Here is a 9,162-nt window from a genome sequence, read left to right on the forward strand (position 1 = left end):
ACAAGGTATAACTTAGGTGAGTAATGGGTTTACATCCTAACCTAAACCAAACAGACCCTAGTGGACAATTAAGTCCTAGGGTGCACCCCAAACATGATCTAATGAGCCTAATGGTCATAACTAAGGCCAAACAAGCCCTAAGACCTAACTAAAACCCATTTAAAGACCTAAGGGCCACTAAGTGATTGGGGGTGCCTAAACCAAACACACCCAAAGGCCCATCTAACCCCTTAAAGGATAAGGAAACCCCTCTCTTTCACTTATCTCTCCCCCTCCCCATAAATCGTGGAGGAGAAGAGACAAGAGAAGAAGGAGAAGAAGGAAAGAAGAAGAAGAAGTGGAAGTAGGAGAGGAATAGGAGGGGAAGGCAAGAGGATGGAAGCCATGGCAAGGACGTTGGCTTCCCCACACCTCCTCCCAAGCTGGCCAGACCCAAGGGAGAAGAGATGGAAGATGGAGAGAGTGGCTGGAAGAAGGAAGCTCACCAAGGTAAGCTCCCCAAACCTAGCTCTCCCTCATTTCCCTTTGATTTTGGTGGTAGTCCTTGAGCTTGAGCTAACCTAGGGTTCCATTTGGGACTCAAGGTGATGCTTGGCCCTAATTGGGAGCTCTAAAGGAGCTAATCTAGGCATCTAAGTGCTGCAATTGCAGCCATGGATAATGAATCCCTAGTTTGAACCTTGAAACCCAACCCTTGGACCAATGTGAGACCCAACCCTTGTAGGATCTTAGATCCTTAAGGTGAGCCTAGGACCTAGTGACTCTAGGAAGGCTTAGACACCTCCCCCTTGTCCCTGAGGGCATGGGGCACTCCAAGCTTCAAGCTGGAACAAAAGCCCTCTGAAATCTCATAAGAGACTACTGGTAGACAAACGATCGGATCCATCAATTATGGTACCGCCCATCAATCCGCCCAGTATAACCCCTGTGTGTTGGCTTGAGCGGACGAAGGCATGGATTCACTCTGTTTGCCTCTGCTTGGGGCCTGTTGCTCTCGGGTTTGTCTCAGGAATTGAACGGATGCAGGGGTGGACCCAAGAAGCACATGCGCCCGTGGATTCGCTCCCTTTTAAGTATGTCTTAGATTTCGAATGGATGCACCACCGGACTCATGTAAGAAGTTCCGCTCATGGGTTCGCTCGCTCTGATTTTACCTTTTGGCCTGAACGGAGTCAGGGACGGACTCACCTCTGCTGAAACCGTCCGTGAGTCTGCTCGTGCTATCTTGGTTGAAATCTGATTTTAACCTTAAGGGCCTAGCATGGGACCCTTCTATGCATGCCTTAATGATTGTTTTTGTATTCCTAGGCTATCCAACTCGATAGATAGCAGGAAGCCCAGGTGAGATTCATGTCAACCACACACAGCGATGCCCGTGTTAGGTAAGTGGGTTCTGGGTGATTTTGATGGGTTTGAATATTATATAATTGTCAATATTAAGCATACTATCATATATTTATAAGCATTGTGCGCATTGCATTATTATCCAAATGTGATCTATTGTGAATGTGATAGTATGCTCACCATTGTATCGGACTACGATGCCGGGTGTGCCGGTATCGGAACCCCAATTTATTAAATTATGAGAACTATTGTATGTCATCTTGAACTGTATGTGCTGTGTCGTGCTGGTACCCAGGTACTAGATGGAATGGAACATTGATGCACCCGAAATACCTCTCGGGATGATAGGACCTGCATATAGTATATCTGCGGTTAGGATGCTTGTTCCCTTATGCTACGACCCTTGCTAACAGGGGTTTATATGTTGGATAGTCTGAGCACCTGTGGTCTGTGGAGGTGGGAGAGGCCAAGATAGGGGTAGTGATGACTATCGGGGTTTGCCACTGGGTGGCCATGATGGCTTCTACCAGCGCAGGTCTCCTCATGATAATTGAGGTTTCACTGGGGCGATAGGATAAATGACCCTCAGTGTCTCCTGAGTTATCACAGTAGCATATACTTGACCGATAGAATTATGTGCTAGGTGGAAAATGAATCTAACATTAGCAAGCATCATTCTAATTGATATTGATTGTACGGTGTATGTCCATTTCCCTTTGCTCCCTCACTAGCTAGTGTAGCTAATCTCGTTGCACAACCCCTTTTAGTTGTTATGCAGGAGGTACTACTTAGATGAGCACCATGAAATACAAATCAAGTAGTGCTGGGGGCCGTGACTTGGGTGTAGATGTACACCTAAGATTTGTGCCCTTGTGGCAATTATTTATTATTTACTTTTCTGTCTTCATTCCACAATCGTGTATAAACTGTGTGTTTATTTATAGGGAGAGTAATGAATGGTTACTTATATTAGAATTGTAATATATGATTATCATTAGAGAATCGATGCTCTATAATTTTACATGATTTAATTTAATTTTGCTTCCGCTAACTCTGTATTTGGAACGGTTTATTTCCTTTTGTACGTTCCTTTCTGTTATCAAGATACGATGATAGGGTGGACTATGGCTCGAGACACTATATCTGCGATCCTGGTAGGTGTTGGGATGATGTGAGATTGTCCCAGTCATACCCCTATGTGGCAAAATATCTTACATCAAGATAGGGGCGTGACAGAGTGGTATTAGAGCGATGATGCTCTGCACCGACCACAGTCTGGACGTAACCTCTTGATTTACTCTCCACAAATTAGGTTCTAAACTAAAAATCTCAAGAACATGAATGATTATGTGCAGTCTTAGGGAGAAGACTGATTGGAGTGGAAACAAGAACCTAGATGATAATAGGCAACATGGAACTTAAGATTTGGAATATAGGCTGTTAAGCTACAATTGTGTAATTACTTGGTTGAGTCCTAAGTAGATATTAGTTGAGCAAGTATATGCTATATTTCACACACAGTAATGAATTAAACATAACCAACCCACAACAGGCCACAATGATATAAACAAGAGGAATTAAGCAGCATATATAGATATGAATATATATATATAAATTTCCAATTGTTCTAAATTCCTGCTTGGGCATGATTTTACCCCTTTCGATCCAAAACCACAAGATTTCACCTGTGCCAACTCAAAACATCTAATTTGTTCCACCCAAATAAAGAGTACATTCATCCACCACAATGAAAAGTTCGCAAATGTTCACCAAACCAACTGACTAGAAGAAAAGAAAAGAAGAAAAGGAGAAAAGGGGAAAACTAAAGGAAAAGTAGAATAAAATAGTTCCACAAAGATCCATTAAGGACCGGATAAACAAGAGCTAAAATGAAATAACTTCAGAGGACTGTTGGAGGAAAACTCAGCTAGGCATCTGCACCCCTACGACCCAGGAAAGCATTGAGATCAACCATCCCTCGCTCTATGCTCTTTAGACGCTGAGCCTGATCGGAGAATTGCTTCTTGACGTCGTTGTAGCCATCCACCATCCTCAGGGTCAGTCGCCGAATAGTCATCATGATGTCGCTACCTCCCCCAGGTGCACCAGAAGTACCTGCTGCAGAAGGCCCGAAACCCATAAACTCTAGGTCATTGTCACTGTCATCCTCACCCTCCTCCCTGGCTCTCCTGCCATCCTCGTACTACACCTGCTCTCTTGCACTGTCATAATCATAGTATAAATTCATTTTCTGCAGTGCATTGAATCCAATAGGTCCCTCTGTGCCTGTTTCTTTGGGTTCACGATCAAGATCAACCCCAAGGAATAAGAAAATCCTAGTAAGCAGACGACCATAGGGTAAGGTGTTGTTGCAAGCAGGATTCATCACCGCACGGGCCATGTGCTGCATGAGTGTATAGAGAATGGGCCAAAACCGCAGACATCAAAGGAGGAAGAGTGTCGTGTCCCTTGGAAGGAACAAAATTGGTCTTGGCTATAAAAATCAAAACACGCTGTGAAGGAGGAAACTTGGAAAGATCTTCATTCTCTTCGAACCAGTCATTGGAGAGAATCTTAAACAATTGTAGCCTCTCGTCTGGAGGAAGACACTTGTCCGGATGACTACCTGGAGGATAGTATACTTGCTCACCCTCTAAAGAGACACTGAGAAGAATCCCTAACTCTGTCGTAGTGAAACCAATGACCACTCCCTTTACATAGGAAGTTAGTTTATACTCATCATCTTCCTCCTCGGTCAGGACCAAATTTGCATAGAACTTTCTGACTAGTGTGGGATAGTAGAAGTCCAGTTGAACGAGCATGTTGGTCCACTGCAGTCTCTCAAACCTAGCCCCCACCTTGTAGGCCAGAAGCTCCTCTACTGTGACATCTCTCTCCACAAGAATCTTCCTATTGAAGAGATGCTCCCTGTAGATTCCTTCGATCTTTTCGTAGGTAAACCAATTCATGTTGTAAGCACCACGGGGAATAGCTTACACAATGGATAGATCTCTCCTGCTCTTTGGACCCATGATCGAATTTCCTACACATAAGGCACAAACCAAAGAAGGACAGCCAATGTAAGAGCAATTGAAATGATGATATACAATGGGCAAATAAATTATAGGAATGGAATGCTTAAATGATATGGAAATGAATTGAAGAGAAGACTATACATGATGAGGAAAGTTAAGTATATATGTGAATGATGAGCATATGGAATAGGGAATATGGATACCATTAGAGATATGTTGGGAAGAAAAGGAATGAGATTAAGTCAGAAGTCTACATGAGATTCCATAGTGTCAAAATAGGAGGTCAACACAAACAACATATGTGCTTTTGACTACTATACGTTTCAACCAATGTCAAACAAGTAAATGATTGGGAGGAATACCCCAACAAGAGTCAAGAATTATTTATTGAGAAAAATGAGATAAATATCAAGGAATTTTAGCAACCATTAGAAAGAAAATGGAAAATGTACTTGAGGACATGTTAATGGGATGATATCCATGAATTTGAGATGCAAACACAAACTTGAAGGTTCCCCAAAGCATTGAAGGATTGAGGTGTTACCCCAATTTAAATCTAGAACCAATCCAAGTAGGTCCAACTACACTTGACAACCATAGCAAACAATTTCCAAATGCTTACAAGGGCTTTAAAATTTATGAGAAATACAATGCACAAACAAGGAATCCAACCATGTAGTACCATTGATCGATTAGGGCTTAATTTACACCCAAAACCCTAGCCTAAAATCGATTTTGGGCATGATCTTGGCATACATGGCCATGAAAGTGTAAACAAAATCAAATCCAATCACAACCTAGGCTATCCATCTCAAATCCAAGAAGAAAAGGAAGAGAAAGATAAAGAGACACAAGCAAAAATTCTACAATGGGAAAAAGGAATAGGTAGAGACAAGTAAATCCTACAATGGGAGAAGAAGAGAATGGAAAAGAGGAATGGGGAGGAATCTTACCTTGAACAAGTAGAGATGAACTTTGATGTTTGAGATTGCAAGAACACCCCCAAGAATGTGCTAGGAAGCCCAAACGAAAAACCCTGTAGAGCTCTTTCCCCTTACGATTGTGTTTTCATTATTTGGAACGAAAAGTGAGTTTTAAAACTCGCGGCTCTGTTTTGTTAAAATTCCTCGAATGGACAATCGAACAGATCCACTTATCGTGACTCCGCTCATCAATCTGCCCCGCATAAAATTTGGGAATTTATGATTTTATAACTGACCGGATCAATGATCGGATCCACATTCACAAGTCCGCTCGTAGATCCGTTCGATTTATATCCTGTCGGCCTTTTGACCCTCTGAGAACGGACAAATGAACGGATTCATGTTCCGCATCCACCCGTTAGTCCGCTCTCCTTATTTTTGCGAAGGAGCCACGAACGGACCCAGAGTACTGACACCGCTTGTGAGTCCGCTAGATTTTTTTTAGGATTTTGAACCTAGATTTTGGAGACCTTTTGCCCCACCCATGTATGATGAATTTATGCCTATACCCTAGGTTGGACACCTTGGTTGTGTGACCCATTTGCGGGGACCACCTAAGTCTAGTTAAGGCCCTAAGGTTTAAAAGACTAAGATTTATACCCGACTGGGCTAGTGTCACATCCCCAGAATGACTAGACCTAGTGGGGCCCATGACACCGGATCTAGTTGGGGTCTAAGCATGTTCAACTTAAACATTCCCTAAAGAGTATACTATGCATAGATCATAAACATTCATTAGGGTTAAAACTCCATAGCTATCATAGTAAATCCATTCATTTGATCTATGCCATAATAACTATCAAAGTGTTAGCGGAAACTTTCATTGGTTAGGGACATCAAATTTAAACCATTAAACCATAAACTATTCATCCACCCCATGTTCCCATCCATTGGGTAGTGACACTGTTGGCATCTATCTTCGTATATTACAGTCATCCACATGGAATACAATCTTAGAACATCATTCTTATAGAGGTTTAGACAATCATAATAATGACCTTAACTACACTTGGAGAATAGCGAGGTCAACTTCGGTCTGAGTGATCCTGCTCGATCACAATTCCTTTTCCTTTATCTTTGGCTCCTTTCTTTGTAAAAACATTCATAACAATAGAATGAGCTTGACAGCCCAGTAAGTATGATAAACAATCCTTTATAACAAAACTTATACATAATTTATAACCATTTACTAGGGTAACAAGCATCTTTCACTATTTCCATTATTTTTCATATCAATCATATAATACCCGTCTTTTAATCTTAGCCTTAGCCTCAACTCCTCATTGGAAGTGGTATCCCCTCATGCCGGGCCGTGTATTGGCTAAAGTCTCAATGCCTCTCAAAACTTTTATGTTGGATCATGTCTTGGCCTTAGCCTCAATGCCTCTCAAACACCTGTATTTATCACTCCAAGTCGTCTATCGGTTTAGGCTTAAATTTTTGTTCTCACTTAAACTTGATCTTTCATCATGCACAAGTGTACTTTCATAACAAATCTTAGGCCTATCATGAATACAATTATAATACATAGGTAGCATCTTATAGTTGCCAACACTATATAAGCACATACTTTCTTTCCATTTCTAAACTCATTCGAATACTAAATCATGCACATGTAAAATTCTCATTTCCATTATAGCATACACATCTATCATGTACTATGCATACAAGGCTTACAAGTAGCATATAACATATATTCATTTATCCAATTAATCATTAATACATATAAACATACATTAAGCAACTACGCATTCCATTATAATCATGTATCATTACTTACCGTTCGACGCTTCCAAGACTTCCAGACTTTAATCCAGTTCAAGTAGTCCTAACTTCATAAATACCTTCTTGTTCAAAGCTTTTTTTGAGTCATTTTCAGAGCACCTGGGTTGTTGATTCCTTCATAGAAAAATTGTATTTTTGAGTCCTCTAAACACAGAATTAAAAATCAGGTCATTTTCTTTTAAAATGATTGAGTTATTCCCATTTTATTGAACAAGGGTCATTCTGCCCCTATACCCAGAATTCTACCCAGGGGTTTACGTACCCTGACTTTGCATACATTTTGACCCTATTTAGGAGAAGAATCTGGGATTGAATTCTTCTTCAATATTTTCCCCCATATGTCTAGTTTACAACCCAACTTGAATCATTCACTTTCGATTTATAACAAAATAGATATGCCCTCTGGATTGACCAAAAGTCATTCTGCCAGAGCAGGGTGTCCGAATTTTTATGGGATAAAACAAGGGGTAAAGATCGGAGGTCTTTGCCTCACTCCATTACATCTATACCATTCTAATTCTAGAATACAATGGTTTACGATCAAATTCTCATTAATCTATAAAAGGGACACTTATGAAATCTAGTTAGATTATACAATAAGAACAAATAACCAAACTTACCTTCCCAATGTCAGTTACACATCTGTGGAAATCCAACACTTCTTTAGATTCATTCTTTTCATTAATCCTTTCTTCAAGTTCCAAGGGTTCTTCACAAAGACCTTCAAATTTGCATTACAGTTCCTTCAATGAATTAGTAACCTAGCATTGGAATTATATAATCATGCTATTAACACTAACAATCCTCTAAAACCCTTTCTTGAGAACAAAATTAAACTATTAATATAGGCTTTCTTACCTCCAAATTATGTGCATGAAATTCCTTCTTCTATTAGAGCCTTAATCCTCCAATAGCCCCTTTAAAATCACCATGAAAATCCTCAACTTCACAATCTTTTAGTGAATTTCCCCTCTTTCTCTATTTTTCCTTCTTTGTCTTCTTTTCCTTCTTTCTTTTCTTTTAGAAATGCTAAGGGAATCTTAGGTTATGGGCTCACCTCGTCCCCCTTCCACGATTTTTCCTTTCCTCTCCTTTCTTTTTTTTTCTTTTTTTTTCTTTTTCTTTCTTAGAATGTCTCTCTCTCTTTCTTAACTTTATCCCACTTGAAATCTCACTTATGCCCCTCCATTATCTTCCTCTTTCCTACTTTATCTCCACATTAATTTACATCTTACTTGAAATCTCCTTTATGCCCTTTCAATATCTTCTTCTTTCCTACTATATCCCCTTATTAATTTATATCTTACTTGAAATCTCCTTTATGCCCTTCCATTATCTTCTTCTTTCCTATTATATCCCCTCATCAATTTATATCTTACTTGAAATCTCCTTTATGCCCTCACTTAAACTCTTCTTTTCCTTTTGTAACTTTCCCATTAAACCCTCACTTAAATTCTTCTTTTCCTTTTGCTCACAACCTATAGTGAATTAGTATTTAGAATCTTTCTAGTGAGTTTATAATGTCCTTGTTTCCTATTTCATTGAACCAATTAGTAACTCACAAAGAACTAACATGAACCAAATATTAAACCATGAATCAATTAGTGAACCAAACACATATTTCATACACTTTAAACCATAGTCTATACTTATAAACCATAGTATATAAAGATGTGCCATAGTGTATAAAATCAATACATAGCCTATATAAATAGGTCAAGGGTTATAAAATTACCTAAATACCCTCACATAGCCATACATGACCAACAATTAAACTCATGCTCATAATTCATTATAAAATTTGCAAAAATCATAAATACATGAAATCTTACCATGAGTTAACAATATCAACAAGAAAATTGATTCCCTACCATCCAGTCCAGTCATACGAAAAAGATAAGATAGTAAACCAATATAAAAAATAAAATTCTTGGATCGGGGTATTACAGCTAGCCAATGAGAAATGGCAGGCATCAGTGTACACTATGACTCCCCTCCCTAGAAAGAAGGATATT

Source organism: Telopea speciosissima, chromosome 11 (genome assembly GCF_018873765.1).
Source record: "Telopea speciosissima isolate NSW1024214 ecotype Mountain lineage chromosome 11, Tspe_v1, whole genome shotgun sequence".
Taxonomy (NCBI): Eukaryota; Viridiplantae; Streptophyta; class Magnoliopsida; order Proteales; family Proteaceae; genus Telopea; species Telopea speciosissima.